The following is a 22067-nucleotide window of genomic DNA, read 5'->3' as shown; positions in this document are numbered from 1 at the left end:
AACTGAACAAAAAGCAAAAGCATTAAAATTGGTTGCTTCTGGGGAATGAAACCAATGATAAGGTGAATCAGTGATCTACTGTTCTTTAAAAACCCTCTGTACTATTCGATTTTTTACTATGTATATCTTTTCTTAAATATTTATTTATTTATTTATTTTAGAGAGTGAGAGAGCATGAGCAGGAGGGGCAGGGGAAAGGGGAGAGAGAATCTCAAGCAGACCCCATGCTGAGCTCAGAGCCCCACGTGGGGCTCGATCCCACGACCATGAGATCACTACCTGAGCCGAATCCAAGAGTTGGACACTCAACCAACTGCGCCACCCAGGTGCCCCAGATTTTTTTATGTATATCTTGAAAAAAAATGAAATATTTAAAAACAAAGATTAGCCAATTTTGGACCTGCTGTAATTCAAAAGCACCCAGTAGTACATCTGACTTCCTGAGGTTTAGCACAGTCTTTTTTTTTTTAATTTAATTTAATTTTTTAATTTAGTGCCCAAAGTCCCAATTACCAAAGAGTGGTTGACCCAAAGCCAAGTTGACAAATAAACAGAATTCTGAACTTTAATAAGGCAATTCCAGTGGACCTAGACAGAGCTGAGTAAGCCTACTGACTGGTGCCAGAAAATAGCTGTAAAGGAACTATGTAAATCAATTAACTCCATGGTTTTTATGGAGATCTCTTGATACCAAATCTTCTTTCTTTTCATGCTTCTCTGATCCTGCGGAGATGAAAATTGACATCCATAGTCATATTCTACCAAAAGAATGGCCAGATCTAAAAAAGGTAATGGTGATTAATCTGCTGAATTATTTCTGGACCTTCTCCAGGGTTTCTCACTGCCTCTATTACAGATCTATCTCTTCTTTGGGGAATTAGATGTTAAGTTTCTCTGCTCTAGGGGTGATTTAAAATTATTTGGTAGCTCTGATTTTCCAGTTTTTTAAAATTACTTTTATATTTATTTTGAAAGAACATTGATCAAAGAAGTAAGTGCCTTCTCAAAATCCCCTTTTCCCCTCAAATGAAGCATTCCCTAAAATTTCTGGACAATTTAAGTCAGGCAGTTTTACTTCCATTTAAATCACATACTCAGCTGCTGGGAAGATACGTGCCAACTACAGAATTTAAAGTTACAGTTTCAAGTAAAAGACTATTAAAAAAATGGAATGTGATAGGCTTCCAGGACTTCTAAAACACATCTCCTTTCCAAAATGTTTAAAATAAGTTTTAGAAGCACCAAGAGATAGCTTTGTGGAGTTTTTTTTTAAGTCTATTTTAGGACACTGTCTGAAACCTTTCCTTTTGATGTTCTTTAAGCTGTAAATTCTTGTTATGAACTAGAGAGTAGGAACATCAAAAAAACCCTAGAGAAAATGACATGAAGCCTTTGTACAATGAGTGTCTCTTTCTCTGTGTTTCTCAAAAGAGGGAAATTTCCTTTTGTCATTAAGAACTTTTGAATGAATACTAAAAGAAGGAGGTGGGGAACATGAAGAAATCTATAATTGGTTTGAGCTTTATTCAGGCTAAGTATCAGGTTTTATCCAATCTTCAGCCTTCTCTGGTATTTTCATGCCACTAATAATGTTTCATCTTTTTTATCCCAAGTGAGGAAAAATGAATTAACACAAACTCTAATTAAAATATAGTTTATTGTGCAAGTAAGTGAAACTATTTTCTTCTCATAATTGTCTCCTGGAAGAATGTTAATCTTGTTTCTTTGTCTATTGGTACTTCGGGTAAGGTGGATAGTAGACATTGTAGACTAAAAAATACATATGATGCTGAACCATCTTTAGTACCTGCTCTAACAGGAAAAGGCTTTCCTGTTAAAGCAGGTACTAAAAACTAACCGCACCAACTGACCCCTCCAGGAATCTAACTGCTTACATAGGAACTTGCTGTTCTAAATGCTATTGTCCTCATCGTGTTTTATTAAAGTGTAAACACCACTTCACAAGGTTAGTGATGAAGACCCAGGGCAGCCTAAAAAGGTGCCTCCTCTTTGCTAAAGGGAGAAAACTTTCTACCTAGTATCCTGTGCCACAACTCCACCTCCTATTATCTGCCTCCCACCTGGAAGCCTGCCTCCAGTTTGAGCAGAGAAGTTGTCACCAAGAGCTGACAATTTCTAGGTGCCCCGACCCAATGCAGGGTCCTAAAGGCATTGTTAAAACTGCTTAAGACGCTGAAAGATGCAGAGCTTAGGGAGGCTATAACCATAAATGTGTGCCCTGGAGACTTCCCAAGCACATGCTCTGCTGGCTCTTTATTCCCCCTTCTCCTTCTTAATTATTTTAAGATTTATTTATTTATTTGAGGCTGGGGAGGGGCAGCGGGAGAGGGAGAGAGAGCCTCAAGCAGACTCCACACTGAGCATGGAGCCTGACAAGGGGCTCGATCTCACAACCCTAAGATCACAACCTGAGCTGAAACCAAGAGTCAGACACCTAACTGAATGAGCCACCCCCCTCCAGACATCTCCCTCCCTTCTCCTTCTTAATTTCTAGCTGTTGCCTCACAAGAGGGGAGGGGCATTTTGTCCCAATAAACCAGGGTTCTATCTAGTAGTCTCATGTGCTGCAAACAGATAACTGATACACTTAATTATGTTGATGATATAATGATAATAATAATAACCATTATACTCTTAGACTTCCAGGGAGCAATATATATATGTTTGATTCACATAAAAATTGTGTACATTGCAGATAGGATTTATATTCTTAACCTTGCTGGACCAATGAGTGCCTAAGACTCAGAAATGAGCCTCTAATCCCGGAGCTATGTGGGACCGTGGTGGCCCCTCTACAGCATTACCACTGCAACCACCTTGACAGAGCTGGCTCAGGAGAATATCACTGCTATGAGGGATGTCCCTGCTTCCCTCTGTCCCCCAGTGCCTCCCTTGAGACCAGCCTGTTCCCCAATCCCCCACACTCATGCAAACCCACTGAGGGCCTCATCACAGAGTCACTGGAACCTGACTTCAACCCACAGGTCAAGCAAGTGGATCTGTTATATGGTAAAGTTCATTTGATTGCAGGCAAGCCAGTGATGAAAAACCAGCTGAAAAACAGTTGTGTGTCTTCAAACTGGGAGTGAGATAAATAAACATACATTTAAATAGTGCTGGGATTCTTCTTCCTCTCTCCCCATTTCCAGTCCATATAGTCAGAGTAAAGTGAGCATTAAAGTGACATGAATCCTTGGCGTTCATATAGTTCAGTAATTACAGCAGATTTTCCTTTATCTTCAAATTGTTTCTTGAGGGGTAAAATATTATTTCAAAACATCAATCTCTGATCTTTTCTAACCATTTTTTCAAACTTTCCAATAAAAGAATGAAAAGGAGAAGCCAGTACTAGTTTTGTTTGAAGAACTAATACCTGTTTTCCAACCTGCCTTTCCCTATTAAACATTAATGGACACACCTCGATAACCTTGACCTCCTAATGCAGTGAGGAAACAAACAAGCAGAATCAACATGCCTGGGCTGATAATTAACTAATGATTACAAAGGACTGGGATTTGAGAAATCTTTTCATTTTCACTTGCTAATAATGATTTTACTCAGACTTACAGTTAAAATCCTCAGGGGGAAAAAATCTATCTCATGTGGAAAGAGAGCAGATGCAGGGGGCACTTGATTAAATTGTGTTTCTGATGCATCAGGACCCCCACTCTCCGCTATCAGAAAGAGGAGGATGGTGGCCCAAGGAACCACGGTGAACAGTGTTTCAGACTGATCCACGATGAGATTGTTCATAACAACTATGATGATAATAAGGTCTTGGCTCTTTCCTTCAGTAAGAATTTATGGATCACCTACTATGTCCCCAATAGTAAGATCTGCAAAGATTCTTCTAGTTTTAAATGGGGTCAAAAAATTCTGGCCTTTAATAAATATATATTTACATCTTTTTTCGTTAGCATGATTTAATTGCACTTGATCACTGTCAGGTTTTAGGAGACCAAATCCCAGACATAACCTGACTTTTAAGCAACCCCTCGGAGGAAATAGATATCTGGTTTCATCACACAGGAAGTTCCTTATTCACCTCATGAAGTGTGAGGTCCCCAAGACACTAAAAATGCCATTCAGTTCATCTACCTCTGATTCATATAAATCCATCTCAGAAACATATCTCTTGTATATAAAACTGAATTCCCTTGGATTTTTTAGTTTGTTTTTTATTGTCATGCCCTTAAATGCCTATGGGACCCTGGTCATGGCCAGTCAAACATTTTCAGACTGTAAATGCCTCTTGGCATATGCTCTCACCAAAACTACTTTCCAGGTCATAAATTTCAGACCCCAGGCTTGGTTCAACCTAGGATGACAGCTGCAGAACTATGTAGAGCCCAGACTTGCAGTGGTCGCCCTAAATAGGTTAGGCCTTTGCAGGGGGCTTAGAAGAAAGAAAAAGTGGTCAAATGTTGCGCTTTCCAAGAAAGAGGAAGGAGGAAAAAAGGGTGACAAGAGCGCCTTCTTTCAGAGCACTCTTCGATGTCTGGTGCTAGGGGCTGCCTTCTTCCACCACCTGAGGATAAAACAGGCTGCCACCTCTCTGCTACGTCAGATGCCTTCCCTGTCTGCCACCACCACCGCCATGAAGCTCACTAACACAACCATCACCTAGGCTACCACCTCACAACCTCTGCCATTGCCAACACCACTGCCAACCCTACAAACACCACAACCATCACTCTCACCACCTTTGTCACCGCCTCCCCCACCACCAAGGCCACTGTCACCATCATCGTGACCATTGTGAGCACTGATGAGGTTCTTTCTGTAAGCCAGGTCTGGTATCAGTGGCTTTCTATGAATTTTATCTCGATTAATTCCTGTAAAACCCTATGCCACAGCTATATATGAAGCACAAAATGTAGCCTCATTTTACACATAAGGAAACCGTGACTTTGAGATACTAAGTTACTCCAACAAAGTCAAGGATCTTCTAAGTGGCTTGTCATGTGTGACAGGATCCCTTTGTTCTGCCTCTCTCTGCCTCTCTGCCCTTCCTCCAGTGGAACACGTCTTTAACCTGCTAACTTACGGGGTTAAGGTTCCTTAGCAAATTAAGAAAAAGTAAGAAAGACAGAGAGGAAAGAAGGAATAAAGAAAAAAAGAAGAAAAGAAGGAAACAAAACCTTTTCTTCTACAGTAAAGTTTCAATGGCAATTTTCCGATTCAAGAGAAAGTTTATTTACTCTAAAATGTAACTGGTTGAGGCCATATGCCACCTCCTGCACCAATATAGATCTCTCAGCAGCTTTATCCAGGAGAAGGTGGAGGGGGGTAGCACAAGGGTATTAAATGCATGAAAGGAACAGAGTGGGATAGAGGGGTGCAAAGGAGAGACTCGGTGCAAAGAAGAGAAGCTAGGCCCCCTGGTGGACAGTTTCCTTTGCATGCCCAGCCTACTACTTCAGGTCCTGTGATGTCACTTAGGAAGGGGGCCAGTAGATTTCCAGAGCTAATATGATTATTTGGAGGTAGAACTCAAGAACAGACCTTATGCCAAGGTAGAATAAGGCTGATACAGAATTTACCAAATCCTAAATCTCTTGGGGCAGGCCCCACTCACAGACACAGAGACATAACAAACACCTCTGTGCTGTAGGCCCAGACCTCCTCTCAGTCTGGAGGTGAGAGGGTAGCTAGGAAGAGGAACCTTCCATCACCCGACTCCCTCAAGACAACTTCCTTGTAACATGACATGAAAACCAACCACTGTTAGCTGGTTTCATACAACTACAACAAGCAAGAAGTTGAGCTGATGGTCAGCTTCCCTACTCATCACTACTGAAAAGAGCTGTTGATGAGCTCTTCACATCTGTTTCCAGCCCCCAACACCTTCCCTTCTTCATCACACTGTGAGAATCACTGTTCTGAAGCCTGGAAATGGTGAACATTGGAAGTTTCTCTCCAATCTGATCCCAGACTATCATTTCAACCTCCCTCCCTGGATACCACCTGATTCAAGTTGGCGGCCAGTACCCTCCTCTAGGCTCCCAGAGAGCTTGTGTTACTCTACCACAGCACGTCTCACACACCATTACCCTTCAGTACTTGCCATCCCAGCCCCACACGTTCAAGACTGTGCTCCACACAGGCTGGAAATGTCCTTCACTTTTATTTTCTCTGCCCTAGTAAGGCTGGTCAGGGGTGGGATTCCCTGATGGTTTGGAGAACGAATGAACAAAATGAGATTTTAAAACCTCTGGTTATATGAGTTATATATACCTATGTTCTTAGGCAGCCTTTGAAAATTTTTTATTCATGACCTCAAGAAGAAATATATTTTATACTGTGACTCAGTACATTCATATATATAACGGAAAAGTCTAATAAACTAATACCACATGGGAAACATTCTAATATAGTATTCTATTCTATTCTGTTCTATTCTACTCCATTCCATTCCATTCCTATTTTAGCTTGGGTTTTCCAAGAAGCAGACCCTGAAACAAAGATTCAAATGCAAGTAGTTTACTTTGGAGGTGACCCTGGAAACACCAGGAAAGAGGAGAAATGAGACAGGGAAAGCAAGGCAGCCAATGAAAGTGTAGAATGTGTGCCTAACTCAGACTCATGATACCCAAGTGGTGGGGAAACCAGTGTATTCAGTGTACTTATATACAGACACCCTCAGTCACTGGTTGAGGGCTTTGGAGGCAGGGAGCCAGGAATGGGGACACTAATTTCCTGAGACTTCTGACCCTCTAGAAGGACCGGATCAAAGCTGGCTTCAGTAGCAACAGGGAAGCCCTTGTCAAAGAAATGCAGGGGCTGGCAGGTGAAGGAGGGCTGGTGTGCACAGGAGTGTTAAGGGGAGGGAAGTTGGGTGGGACGCTGGCAGCATCCATTACACAAATTATTTTGGTTTTTAGAATGTCTGGGTCACTATCCACTAAACTGATTTCATGATCTACTAATGGACTGCAACCCATGGTTTGAAGAGCAGTGCTAGCATTCTAAGACGGTATTTCCTAAAGAGTAGTCCTTACAGTCCGTGTACTCCTGGTGGTCCATGAAATGATTTTAGGTGGTACATGAACAAGTATTTTTTAATGTTAATCCTCATTTAAAAATTGCAACCTAGTGTCTGATATCTGATCCGGAACACATAAACAACTCTCGAAACTCAGTCATAAGAAGACAAATAACCCGATTTTAAAAAAACTAGGCAAAAAATGTTCACAGATACTTCACTAAAGAAAATATGGCAAATAAGTACTTGAAAAGCTGTTCTAGTTGTTAGAGAAATGCAAATCAAGACCACAATGGTATACCACTACACACCTACTGAAATGGCTAAATTAAGAAAACTGACAATACTACATGCAGGTGAGGGTATGGAGCAACTGGAATTCTCATACTTTGTTGCTGGGCATGCAGACTGCTACAGCCACTTTAGCCACAGTTTCTAAGTGGCAGTTTCTCATTAGGCAATTGTGCTCCTGGATATTTACCTAAGAAAAAATAAAACATATTTCTACACAAAGAACTGTCTTCAAATGTTTATAGCAACTTTATTCATAATAGCAGATAAGTAGAAAAACAAAATGTCCACCAAGTGATGAATGAATAAATAAATTGTGGTATATCCCTAGAATGGAATACTACTCATCAGTAAAAAAGGAGTGAACTACTAACACATGCAACAACATGGATGGATCTCAAACGCATTACTAAATGAAAACAAATCCACTCACAAAGGATGCATAATGTATGATTTAACTTAAACAACATTCTGGAAAAGTCAAACTTATAAACAGAGAAATCAGACCAGTGGCTGTAAGGGGCTGAGGACAAGGGTGAGTCAAGTGTTGACTGTAAAGGAGCATGAGATTATAATTCAGGGTGACGAAAGACTCTATTTTTATTTTGATTGCAACGTGGGATTGCATAGAATATACACTTACAAGTATCTAATGTTACTGTATGTAAATTATATCTCAATAAACCAAACTTTAAAAAAATTGTAACCGGGGCACCTGGGTGGCTCAGTCGGTTGAGCAACTGCCTTTGGCTCAGGTCATGATCCCAGGGTCCTGGGTTCGAGCCCCACATTGGGCTCCCTGCTCAGCAGAGTCCGCTTCTCTCTCTTCCTCTGCTGCTCCCCCTGCTTATGCGTGCTTGCTCTCTTCCTCTCCCTCTCTCTGTCAAATAAATAAAATAGAATCTTAAAAAGAAAATTGTAACCTAGGTAAAATGAGCACTTTTATGATATAGAATTTTCCTCTTTATATTTCAAATAAATATACTTGAGGGAAAAAAAAGTAAATTGATTTAAATATCAATATTGAGTATATGATACATGGGTGTGGGGGGGAGAAAATGGGAAGGTGGTGCCTGGTAGGATGGAGCTCAGGATCCTTTGCCCCAGGGATGCCCCTTTATTGCAGTCCTCCCCGTTTTGTTCCTCCAGTCTAACTGTGCTTCTCCCCCACAGAGATTCGGCTATGGAGGCTGGGTGCAGCTCCAACACCACACTAAGGTGAGCTTCTCACAAAGGGTGAATGTGCCTTAGACCAAGGACATCCTGAGCCTGAGATGTTCTTGCAGGTGGGCCTCCAGGCTCAACTCATGTCCTCTTATTGACTTTATAGTAGGCAAGGGAGCAGCACTGAGTTTCTCAAAATTACCAGAAAAATGAGGGTGACTTCAAAGAGCAGTATTAAAGAAGATAAAATTAAAATTTGAGAAGTCATTAAGAAATCTTTGTCTATTTTTTTTTCCACCCTAGAATCAATTTTAGCATTTATTGCTCTGCCTCAAGAAAGCAACCTGGGCTCTTTCCACAGGTTATTACAGTATATTAATGCCAACCAAATAAATGACACAGTTTAGGTTTGCGCGTAAGTTGGAGAAATTAAACATTGGAGACAAAGAGGAGAAAAAGCCACTTTTATTAAAGGTTGAGTCTGGTAAGAGGAAAAGCAAGAGGAGGAAGGCCTGGGGCAAAGCATTCTGCAAGTAACGAGGCCTGAGAGTGAGCTGATGTCTAGGGCTACGCAGCCATCAGATCTGACTTCACTTGCAGAGGCATCTCATGCTCTCCTGGAGTTCAGATCACATTCCTGAGCTTCCAGCTAAATGCAGACGGACCCTGTAGAACTCAGGGTCTGGGAATGCAGAGTTACCATGTGCAGGGGTAACTTGGGAGAAATGCAAACTTGGAGGTCTCACCCCAGACCTACCAACTCAGGAATTTGGAGGGTCAGGCCAGCAATCTGTTTTGACAAGCCTCTGGTGATTCTGACACTCACTCAAGTCTAAGAACCACTGGCTCATACATTCATCCACTCACTCACTGATTTATATTGACACCTATTTTGTGTCAGGCCCACCAGTCTCAACACCAGGAATAGGCTGGTGAACCAGACAGAGATTTTCGCTGCCCTCATGGTGCTCAAATTCCAGGGAGAGACAAACAAACATGATCACAACAGAGAATGGAATGAAAAACAGTGCTGTGGTAGCGAGTGACTGGGGAAGATTCACTGGGCTGGCTGCTCAGGGAGCCAGCTAAAACTCAGAGGATGGGAAGGAAAAACCTGGACAAGTGTCCCTGGATGAGGAACAGCAGTTGCAAAGCCCACCAAGTAAAAAAGAACTGTGTTTGAGGAACAGAAAGGAAGGGAATATGGCTGAGATGTAGTGAAAGGGGGATATGGTAGGAAATAAGGCTGGGGAGGTATGCAGGGGCCAGATCATGGAGGGACTCGGGGGACACTTAGAGTGTCCCCAGCTGTGGAGTCTGGATTTTATTCTCAGCGCAACATAAATTCTCTGGAGGGTCTTAATGGCTTAAAAAGACCACCTTGAATGCTCTGTGGAATATGAACAGAAACAGGTAGAGTTTAGGGAGCCAAGATAAGAGCTGGAGAGATGGGCAGAAGCCTCATTAGACAGGGCTATAGAGGATAGATTTAGGCCTTTGTACTTGATCCTAAAGGCAATGGAGAATAAATAGTTTTGGAAATCAGAATCCCTGGGGCAGCTTGCTCTCACCTTCATTAAAGAGTGCCTACTAAGTGCTGGTTTAGACACTGTCCTGCACTCTCCCCATTAAAAGTGCTAATTCCAAGCCTGGCAGTTGGTGATGTCAGTTGGCCTTAAATCTCCCCAAGGTAGAGAACATTCTGAGTGGAGCTGATTACAACGCTATCAGGAAGTCCACAGGAGTGGGCAGCCTGTGATTGGTTTTTAGATCTCATTTGTAACCTCGATACTGGATTTGAATGCCTTTCGTTTCATTTTGTTTTCATGTCAAAAAATTGCATAAAGAGTAAATCTCCAAAAGAAAACAGGAATGAAAATATTTCATATCGGCTACCTACATACTTCCAGCAAAATTGGACAGAATTTAATAGAACAAAACAGTGACACTCTCCTTCCCTCTCTCTCAAAAACAAAACAAATGAAAATACAAGAGAACCAGATCTGTATTTTTCATAATTATAGGGGTCAGGGATTACAGTCAGGAAAAACAACATGCAAATATATATAAATAGGGAAATTAGGCTAAGCAATGAGAAAATCCAGTATTTGGGGGCTGAAATTTCTTTTTTGTTCTCCTACATTCCTTTGAACAAATATTTTGTGGCTCCCAAGACTGATATACCTTGGAGATTCCTGTCCTCTGAAAAATCTTTCTAAAACATTTCTCTGGTCTGCCCATTTGTTTCGCTTTTTAACTTTGGTTTTTCAATGCTCTTGGAATGAATTGAGGGGTATTTGTTTGCCACAGGAAAGCTTTGTTCAGAACTAAAAAAAAAGAAACACCATTTGTCCTTGGTTGAGTATTGATAAAAGTATAAGTAGTAAGCCAGTTTGTATAACTTCCTTTCAGGAGCTGTTTGGGGTGGGGAAAAAATACCTAGGAGCATTTCAGAGGGTAGACATAGGGTCCTTTTCAAATCCATGGGTCAGAAGCATCTAGAAACATCCACTGAGTGTTTTTCAGGCCCTTGAGAATACAAATACAGACACGCACACACATGCACATAAACACGTATGCATACACACATACACATCATTTCTATCCGATTAGCATTTTGCACACACTGTTCTGTGTGATCTCATCAGGTTGCTGTTCTCAAAATGATTTCCCCCATAAAGAAAAACCTACTCAGTTTTTCACCTGTGTCCCAAGCACAAGACCTTCCATCCCCATGGAGTTGGGGTGCATCATCCTCCCAGTGTGGATGTGTTCTCCATCCTGGAAGCTCCCAGAACCCCATGCTATTGGGATTTTTATGGAGGATTTATCATGTAGGCATGTTCAATTATTAACTCCATTTCTAGCCCTCCTCTACTCCCTGGAGAAGTGGTGGGGGGACTGAAAATTCCAAGCTTCTAATCATGGCATGGTCTTTCTGATGACCAGCCCCCATCCAGGAGCCATCCAGGGGTCTATTCGGAGTCATGTCAATAGAACAAAAGATGCTCCTAGTCTCTTACCCACTTAGGAATTTACAAGGGTTTTAGCAGTCCTGTGTCAGAGGATTAAAGACCAAATGTTAAAATAAGAGGTGCTCCCAGTAACCCTCAACAAAGTAGGTAAACATGGAACATACCTCAACATCATAAAAGCCATATACGAAAGACCCACAGCTAATATCATCCTCAATGGGGAAAAACTGAGAGCTTTTCCTCTATCGTCAGGAACAAGATAGGGATGTCCACTCTCACCATTACTATTTAACATAGCACTAGAAGTCTTAGCCACAGCAATCAGACAGCAAAAAGAAATAAAAGGCTTCTAAATAGGCAAGGAAGAAGTCAAAACTTCACTATCTGCAGACAACAAGATACTCCATGTAGAAAATCCAAAAAACTCCACCAAAAATTTGCTAGAATATATGAATTCAGCAAAGCCCCAGGATATAAAATCCATTTGCAGAAATCTGTTGCATTTCTATACACCAATAATGAAGCACCAGAAAAAGAAATCAAGGAATCGATCCCATTTACAATTGCACCAATAACAATAAGATACCTAGGAATAAACCTAAACAAAGAGGTAAAAGATATGTATGCTGAAAACTACAGAATACCTATGAAAGGAATTGAAGAGAACACAAAGAAATGGGAAAAAATTCCATACTCATGGATTGGAATAACAAACACTGTTAAAATGTCTATACTACCCAAAGCAATCTACACATTTAATGCAATCCCTATCAAAATACCACCAGCATTTTTCACAGAGCTAGACCAAACAATCCTCAAATTTGTATGGAACCACAAAAGACCCCAAATAGTCAAAGCAATCCTGAAAAGGAAAAGCAAAGCAGGAGGCATCACAATTCCAGACTTCAAGCTATACTGCAAAGCTGTAGTCATGAAGACTGTATGGCACTGGCACAAAAACAGACACAGAGATCAATGGAACAGAACAGAAAACCCAGAAATGAACCCATAACTATATGGTCAACTAATCTTCAACAAAGCAGGAAAGAATATCCAATGGAAAAAAAGACAGTCTCTTCAACAAATGGTGTTGGAAAACCACATGCAGCCACATGCAGCCACATGCAGAAGAATGAAACGGGACCACTTTTTCACACCATACACAAAAATAAATTCAAAATGGATGAAAGGCCTAAATGTGAGACAGGAATTCCTAGATACATCACCAGAGGCAAGGGAAACAAAAGCAAAAATGAACTATTGGGGCTTCATCAAGATAAAAACTTTTGCACAGTGAAGGAAACAAACAACAAAACTAAAAGGCAGCCTATGGAATGGGAGGAGATATTTGCAAATGACATATCTGATAAAGGGTTAGTATCCAAAATCTACAAATATCTTAACAAACTCAACACCCCAAAAAACAAATAATCCAGTTAAGAAATGGGCAGAAGACATGAACAGACATTTCTCCAAAGACATCCAGATGACTAATAGACACATGAAAAGATGCTCATCACTCATCATCAGGGAAATGCAAATCAAAACCACAATGAGATATCATCTCACACCTGTCAGAATGGCTAAAATTAACAACACAGGAAACAACAGATGTTGGAGAGGATGCAGAGAAAGGGTAACCCTCTTGCACTGCTGGTGGGAATGCAAACTGGTGCACCCACTCTGGAAGACAGTATGAAGGGTCCTCAAAAAGTTAAAAATAGAACTACCCTACAATTCAGCAATTGCACTACTGGATCTCTACCCAAAGGATACAAAAATACAGATTTGAAGGGGTACATGAACCACGATGTTTATAGCAGCATTACCAACAATAGCCAAACTATGGAGAGAGCCCAAATGTCCATTGATTGATGAATGGATAAAGAAGATGTGGTATATATACACAATGGAATATGACTCAGCCATCAAAAATAATGAAATCTTGCCATTTGCAATGACATGGATGGAGCTAGACTGTATTATGCTAAGCAAAATAAGTCAGTCAGAGAAAGACAAATACTATATGGTTTCACTCATAGTGGAATTTAGAAAACAAAACAGATGAACATGTGGGAAGGGAAAAAAAAGAGAGAGAGAGAAGAGAGGGGAGGCAAACCATAAGAGACTCAACAACAGAAAACAAACTGAGGGTTGATGGAGGGAGGTGAGTGGAGGACGGACTAAATGAGTGATGGGTATTAAGGAGGGCACTTGTTATGATGAGCACTGGTATTGTATGTAAGTGATAAATCACTAAATTCGACTCCTAAAACCAATATTACACTCTATGTTAACTAACTAGAATTTAAATAAAAATTTGGAAGAAAAAAAGAGAGATTCCCCTAGTTTTCTTATCACTTAGGAAATTACAAGGGTTTTAGAAGCAGTGTGCCAGGAATCAGGGGCAGAGACCAATATATATCTTTTCTTTTATTTCACACTCCATCACTGGGGAGCCAGGAAAACACCCAAATGGATAAAGAACACACAGATAGCAATAATTTTGTACTAACTGAGCAAAAGAGACAAAAAATAGTAAGGGACTTTAGGAGAGGTGGAGGGGCAGGGGGCAATTTTCATAAAAGAATCTCTGAACTGTAGAACTAGTGATTATCTAGTCAGTGTTTGAAAATATGGGCTGCAATGCAACAGTGAGTCTTATCAATGCAGTGGGTTAGAGCAGCTTAAAAAATAAAATAGATTACAAAAGAGAATAGCAGAATGCATTCATGGTAAGAGTAAATATTGTTTCATGAAACTTTTATTTCAGTCTGTATCTGTATAAATAGATATATTGGGGTGCAATGCGTCACAATGGAAAATACATTTCTTAATGTGGTATCATGGCCAATACTGATTAAAGCCCTCATCCAATGCCCTCATTTCATGTTTTTATTTTTAAGGTTAATTTTTCATTACATAAGGAATATTTGAATAAATTTTCCTTTTTAAATTTAGGCTTTTGGAGATGAAGCTATAGTTAATTCCCTTGGATCAGCACTTCCTATCCTCAAAAGTAATTCCTATCAGGGATTGCTATCAGGGTGCCCGGCTGGCTCAGTTGGTACAGCATGCAACTTTTGATCTGAGGGTCATGAGTTTGAGGCCCCACATTGGGTACAGAGATTACTTAAAAATAGAATTTTATTTTTTAAAAAAGTAATTTTTATTAACAGTTTGGTGGGTATCTTTCCAGACTGTTTCCCATTATTCTATTTATATATACATGTACCTATAGAAACACATAGTATTATGTAAAATGTTTATGTATATTTTTTAGTTAAATCAATTAGCCTCCAAACAGAAAACAAATGGCACACTAATTTAAGTGTGAGTAGTCAATTTAGACTACTCAGAAAAGAGCTAACAAAGAGCCTATTTCTAAAGGTGTAGGTATGTATGTGATGAAGCTGTAGAGGCAGGCAGGGATGAGAGCACGAAGGGTCTTGCAGGCTGGGTTAAGGAGTCTGGATTGTGCCTTCAGGGCAATAGGATTCCATTCAAGAGCTTTAAGTGGGGCAGTGGCCAAATCTGATTTAAGGTTTCAAAAGTTGACTCTGGGAATACTGAGCTGGGTGGCTCAGTGGCTCAGTCTGTTAAGCATCTGACTTTTGATCTCAGCTCAGGTCTTGATATCAGCGTTGTGAGTTCAAGCCCCACGTTGGGCACCTTCCCAGGAGTGGAGCCTACTTATTAAAAAAAAATTTTTAATTTTAATTTTAAAAAGCTGACTCTGGCTCTTTTTTAAAGACTGGGTTGGAAGGGAACAAAAGTGAAAGCAAGAGATCAGGCTGGAGGCTGATGCAGTCATTTGGGCAAGAGAGGAGGGGGCTTAGGCCAGACTGGGGCAGCGAGATGTGGAGGAGGAGACCACTTCAGGATCTACTCTGGAGACAGAATTCAGGGCACTGGGAAATGAACTGGATAAATGACATGGTAGGCAGAGGGAAGGGAAAAAGTGAAGTTGTCTCAGAGAGATGAGAAAGATAATGCAGGCATCAAGGCCAAAAGCAGTAAGCTGGGAGGACCAGCAGGTCTGGGAGAGAAATGGTTGTAGTAGGGCCTCCAATGGAGCTCCCTTCAGAACCTTGAAATGTGAGCATTGGAGTGATAATAGAAAGTGCTTCCTGATGACAGCATCTGGGCCATTTCTAACAACTCTGCACTTCAAACCCAACCAGCTCAGAAGCTTGCACGGTCTAGAGGGATAGCCTGAGTAGGAACTGGGGGTAAGGAGCGGAGAATGGGAATCTGATAGTGAAACGTTGAGTTTGAAAGTACATTTTAAATGATGCATGAAGTACCCGTCATTTGAAATACCAGCCATATTCGAACTTATCTGTGGACAGTATTAGAATTAGAATGTGAGAACCAGAAGTATACCAGGTTAGGGTCCCTGGGAATCAGACTCTGAGACAGAAATTAGCATGCAGGAGGTTTATCAGGAAGTGCTGTGACAATGGGCACCAGTGGAAGGAGGAGAACAAAGCTGGATAGAACAGAGGGCAGTGTTGAGCTGTGATGTTTCAATGGAGGCCTCAGCTGACCCTACCAGGAGCTCTAAAGCTAAACCTTCAGAATTGTCCCAAGTTGGGGTGCAGGAGGACAAGAGAGACGGGCCTTTATACCTCCATGTCAATCAGTCATTGGAAGTGGGCTGCCCTGGAAATGAAGCAGGACCTGGAGGGAGGTGGCTCTTCAGCTGAGGCAGTCTTCCTATCTCCCCATAGGGGCTGATAGTCCAGGGCCGTCTGTAGGCAACACCCCCAGAAGCTAGAAGAAAAAGGCCTTTTATTCCTGAAAGAGGATTTGAGCAGCACATCACACCATCCTGGAAAGGGAATTTAGACATCTCTTACTCTGAGCCCTTATTTTATAGTTAGAATCCAAGGTTCTGGGAGGTTGTTTACACACAGGGTCCTGGTCTCCTGGCTCCTGCGGTATCATGATTTCTATTATGTCATAGTGTTCTGGCTTTAAAAATATTAGAGGTGTATTTGAAATGGTTTACCCAGGTGGCGATTGTTGGTTGGGGAACTCTCTTTTTTTTTTTAAGTTTTATTTATTTAAGTAATCTCTACACCCCACGTGGGGCTTGAACTCAGGACCCCAAGATCAAGAGTCACATGCTCTTGGGGTGCCTGGGTGACTCAGCTGGTTAAACATCTGCCTTCAGCTCAGGTCATGATCCCAGGGTCCTGGGATGGAGCCCTGTGTCGGGCTCCCTACTCAGTGGGAAGACTGCTTCTCTCTCTACCTGCCGCTCCCCCTGCTTGTACACTCTCTCTTTGTCAAATAAATAAATAAAATCTTAAAAAAAGAAAGAAAGAAAAGAGTCACATGTTCTTCTGACTGAGCCAGCCAGGCACCCCAGTTGGGAAACTCTTTAAAAAAAACAACAACAACTTGGTTTTCTTTTGAGAGTTTAAAAAAACAGGATTTGTTTGTGGGTTGAATAAATTGGAGCAGCTTACTCCAATTACTTGGTTATTAGTTTAGTTTAAGATCTTGGTTGATATTGAGGTCAGCTTAAGAACCTAAGAAACCCTCTGTCCCTCCCCCAGCAACAAGTGCTGCCTTCTGAGGCACATTTACAGCCCTGCAGGGATACTGGGTTCCCAAATGTAAAGTGAGAGGTATCAGGAATTGATTCTCCCAAAATTCTGGCTTAAGAAACAATGCAAATTGGGAGCCTACTATAGGGCACAGCTGCTCTGTGGTACTTTTCACTCAGCAAAAGTTCAACCAAGAGTTGCTGTCATTCATTAGCTTTACCATGGATCCAGCATGAAGGATGTGGAGAGAGAAGTTTAGTGAGTCCAATTCTCCTGCCATGTAATGAGGGCCATCCCCTCAAAAGATCAGAATCTGTAGGAAATGATAGTAATTAACCTTTGCCTACTAAATAGACACCAATTACCAATATCAGCATGGTGGTATGGAAAATGGATCCATAACCTTGGACAAGTCACTGAATTTTATAGACTTACTGCTAAATGCAAGGGTTGAACTAAATGATCCACTTCTGCTTTAATGTGCCCTGCTTTATCTGAAACCAAAACTTACTCATGCATCGCCCAGAGAAACCCAAGTTCCTCCATTGCCATTGATAATATATGCTAAAATCTGGCCTGAAATGATGGAGCATGTTCTCTGACCTGGTTCTTTACAAATATTCTATTTCTATTGAATCTTCTGTTTTACCCAGTGTTCTTAGTTGCAAATAACAGAACACACTCTAGCTTGCTTTAGTAGAAAGGCAGCTCACAAACCTCCTGGGAAGACAACAGATCAAAACCAGAGGCTGTGCTAACATGCACAATGCCCAATCATACCTGGCGGACTGCTCCAGCAAAGAGGCAAGTGCCGCCCCTTCTGGCCACAGACAGGAAGCTCATACTCATGCTGATGCTGCTGAGACTAGAGACCAGAGTACTGACGTTTCTGCTCCAGCCACGTCTGACACCTCAGACAACACCCATACCAGAAGGCAGCTTCTGCATGCATGTTTGTACCCTCACTACAAGGGAGCCTGGGAAAATGAAGTCTGGATTCTCCTTCATAACATTTATTCACACACAAAAGTGTTCCAAAGATGCTGGGTGGCCACAAGCATGACAAATATAATTGTCCACATTTTGCAGATAGAAAAAGTGAGGCTTCAACTCAGAAATCCCCTAACTTAGCCTCTTCTACTGGTAGTAAGTAACTTCAGGAGATTCAAACCCAGGTCTGTTGGAATGCATGCTCTTTCAGCACTCTGCTATCCTGGGTGCTTTATGGTGCTTAAGCTTTCCTATTTAGGAGCAAAAGAAAAATAAAGCCTCCAATTTGCCAAATAAAAGTATATTTCTTCACTTTTTCTTTTACCATCATTCCTCTCCCCTCCCTTCTTCACCAAATGGAAATACATATGTTCCTATATTCTATTTGTGCAATCAGTATCATTCTGGACTCTTCGTTGCAAACAATGGAAACCAACAATGGTCAGTTTAAGCAGAAAAGGAATTGGTTGCAAGTGTTTTAAGCCCCTCCAGAAGTACAAATGCCTAGGGAGCTGGTCATAAGATGTGCAGGTGATTGAAGCCACAGCCAAGACCACACCACAGGACTAGCCTGGCTAGGGAGCTGCTGCCTCCCAGCTGGACACTGGACACTGCCACCAACACCACTGCCAATGGACCCAGCACGTGGCCACTGCTGGAATCACTGGCAGAATAAATTCACCGATCCTGTCTTTAAGCATCACTTCCTCTTGATTAAAAACCAAGCACTGATGGTCAAGCTTGGGACAAGGAGAGCAAGCATTGGGGCTTTGGGGCTTTATGAGAGGGTATCTGGGACCTGCCTCGTAGGAGATTCCCCAAGCTGGGAAGGAGGTTCAGATGCTGCCAAGGTCAACAAAGGATGGGAACTGAGGCAAATAAATCCTGATGTTCTGATGTCAAGAGACTCAGCTATGCCTAGGTATGGACATCTGTCTCAGGATGTACAAGTTGTTCACTGACCTTTTCCCCAGCCATGAGAAATGGAAACTTAGATGTGAGGTCTTATGTATGCATGCCAGATATGAATGGGCTGCCACACTTGAAGGTGAAAAGTGGTCAACTTTCTCCATGCATGAGACAGAGAAGGTCTTGTCCAAGGAATAGAAGGATGGAGAAGAAAGCTGTGGCAGGGCCTGTGTACCACTCACAATCAAGCCAAGAGGAAGAGGAGGAAGGTGAAGGACTCCACCAAGCAAAGCTCAAGGCCTTTGATCACCACATGCCCATTCAGCCATCACGTAGGGCCCAAGGGCGATCCTGAGGCCCTGAAGCACCACCAGAGGTGATGTGCCCTCAAAGCAGGGAAATATCAGGAAATAGTCTCGTCCCTAATTAGCTATACATCATTAATAACTAATACTGAGAATAACTAGCACTTATGTGTCAGAAACTCCACTAAGTGCATTACAGGGATTATCCCATTTCATGCTTACAAGATCCCTTTAAGGTAAGGGATTACTATTATTATACCCCAGTAAGTAGTAGAATGGGGATTTGATCCCCATTGATCACTATGATTTCAGGGACCTGGATCAGACCTTTCCCTTTTCTTTAGGGATCACAAATTGAAAGTCCACTTTAGAGGACTCCTTGCACTGAGTATTAAATGTAGTGTGCACAGGCAGGCATGATGCCTGGTGGAAGCTAACAACTTAGCACCAAATTTCATATATGCTACTAGACTGATTTACTTCATTGCCTGCCTCCTCCTGCAGGTGTTGACATCAGTGAGCCCTGCTCTGATAGACAAATCATTTACTGTCACTACCCATCTGTTTCTTTTCTATAAAACAAGAGGGTTGGACTAGATGGTCTATCTCAGAGGGCCTTTCCAAATCTACAATGTTATGGATCTGGAGTTTTCCAGGCACTGGGCCATCCTCTTGGATCCTGTAGCCAGCAGTTGAGATCAGCAAGATGAACAGCCATCCTCAGTATGCTGCCCCAAAAGGCCATGACCATGACCTTGTTCTCTCTGTGTCCAGCCACTGACACTCACAGAGCACACCCCTTCGATTCCAGGCCAACATTATGGCATGAGGATGAAAAGCTGAGTCCTGTTAAATGAACAGACTTCTACTTCTCTGAGGATTAAGTAAAAACCCCTAAAAATGTTAGGGAAGAACCATGTTCCAAAGCATACAAGGAAGAATAAATCTAAGTAAGCCTAGGTCACACCTTTTGCTGATGTGAGTTTTCTGCCTTAGGGAGAAGCAAAGATGCTGAAAGATGGGAAGGTCTTCAGAGTGGTCCAAGAGAACTGCTGGGATCCAGAAGTCCGTATTAGAGAAATGGACCAAACAGGTACTTAGGACGAGAAATGCTACCAATGTTTATATCTGATATAAAAGCAACATCTGCCTCTAAAAGTCTGTAGACCACTTTATGTGATAAACGTGATGGCAACTTCTGATTGTCTTTTCTCCACAGGACAGGCTATTCCAGCTTCGCTTCTACTACAATGCTTTTAAGAATATGGATTTAAACTTTTTTAAATTAGGTATACCTTGTTTTAAAGTAGAATGCTACATCATCAGAAAAATAAAAGTAGTATTTTATTATTTTAAACTTTTAAGTTCAAATGTAGAGTACTTACTGTGAAGTCAACTAAAACTGTAAAAACAAGAATTCACAATTAAGGATGCCAACTGCTTGCTTAATCAGATTCAGGATCCATATTCTTTCTATAGTTTGTCTCAATGCACAGTACACAGAATGTCCCCACTGACATATAAGGAGTGGAAATGGGAGTAGTTAAAAAGAAAGTTAATTGTATAATAATCTCAGAATACTCTACAATGAAACTAATCCAGAAATTTGAAAAGTAAAAATTGGGAAATTCTTGTTTCAAAGCTGAATCACTAACAATTTCTAAAAACTGCTTGATTTTCCTTATCTTACATCTAAAAAGCAAACAAGTCTCCCCAATTTAAAAGAATTTCAAAGACTATCTCAAATAAGGTATGATGGCCACGTTGTGCTTTCACTTATTACTACCTGGTCGACTGTGCAACCTGAGGAGTATATGCTCCAAGAAGATGCACTGAGCCTTCTAGACACATGTGAGCCATTACCATGGGCCATGATGGGGAACTCACCACTACAACACTCTCAGGCCTAAATTTTGACATGGGTTGTCTAGATTCAAACAAGAAAACAAACAATGCATATACACAAATGAAAGAGCAGCTTGGAATTATCACCTTCTTAATCAAAGACAAATGTATAAGAACTTCAAATACATACTGAGATAGCAGAAGCCGTTTTATTCCAAAGTCTGCACAAAATGAGTTAACCTGCCAGCCCTAAATAAGGAGGTAGTCTCTGGCATGTTAGAACTTGGTCTAGGATACTTCTGGCCAGGTACTTCTTCCTAGGTTTTTTTTTTTAACAATTATATTTAAATAGCATTCAAATTGAATTTTACAGAAATTCTAAAGCACCTCTGTAGACCACTCCACAGAACAGAGTATACGCCCCTGTTCTACAAGTATATGGGAGTGGGAGGGGAGTGAGAGAGAAAAAGCATCCCAGGCCTAGAGCAAAGCGCAGGGTTTTGATCTAAATGTGAAGTTTAGAGTGAAGATGGTGGAGGCATAGGGGACCCTAATTTCGTCTGGTCCCCGGAATTCAGCTAGATAGTTATCAAATCATTCTGAACACCTGCAAAATTAGCCAGAGATCTGAGAAAAGAATGGCTGCAATTCTACAAATAGAAAAGCAACCACTTTTTGCAAGGTAGGAGGTGCAGAGACGTGAATCCAAGGCAATATATTGGAAGATAAACCTTTGGGGGAAGGAGCCTCCTTAAGCTGGGTACCAGAGGTGTTATAATCAGCAGAATGCAAAATTGGAACTTTTAGAAGTCTGCCTGAAAGGCGATCAGGTGGCAAAGTGGGGCAGAATCCTAGGTGGGACAGCATGGTCTCAGGATCCCTGGGGTCACAAAAAGAACAGGGATGCCTGAGTGCAGCTGAGTTCCCAAGCATCAGAGCAGGGAAGCCAGCTGCAAACAGAGAGCTCAGGAGTGGGCTTTCTGCTCGGTGTTGCCATAAACCCCAAGCCCCAGCAGTCAGACAA

General features: G+C 41.5%; 1 non-coding gene across 1 annotated transcript; it reads left to right on the top strand.

The window, feature by feature from the left end:
* The first annotated feature begins 593 nt into the window (after positions 1–593).
* Positions 594–20489, top strand: LOC102727303 (uncharacterized). Its single transcript, XR_014144014.1, has 3 exons — positions 594–788; positions 8471–8515; positions 20195–20489. It is a non-coding gene; the product is annotated as an uncharacterized LOC102727303 (transcript).
* Positions 20490–22067: the final 1578 nt, after the last annotated feature.

The sequence above is a fragment of the Leptonychotes weddellii genome, chromosome 3, assembly GCF_054177405.1.
Source record: "Leptonychotes weddellii isolate Sample4059 chromosome 3, ASM5417740v2, whole genome shotgun sequence".
Taxonomy (NCBI): domain Eukaryota; kingdom Metazoa; phylum Chordata; class Mammalia; order Carnivora; family Phocidae; genus Leptonychotes; species Leptonychotes weddellii.
This window is presented reverse-complemented; position numbering and strand designations above follow the sequence as displayed.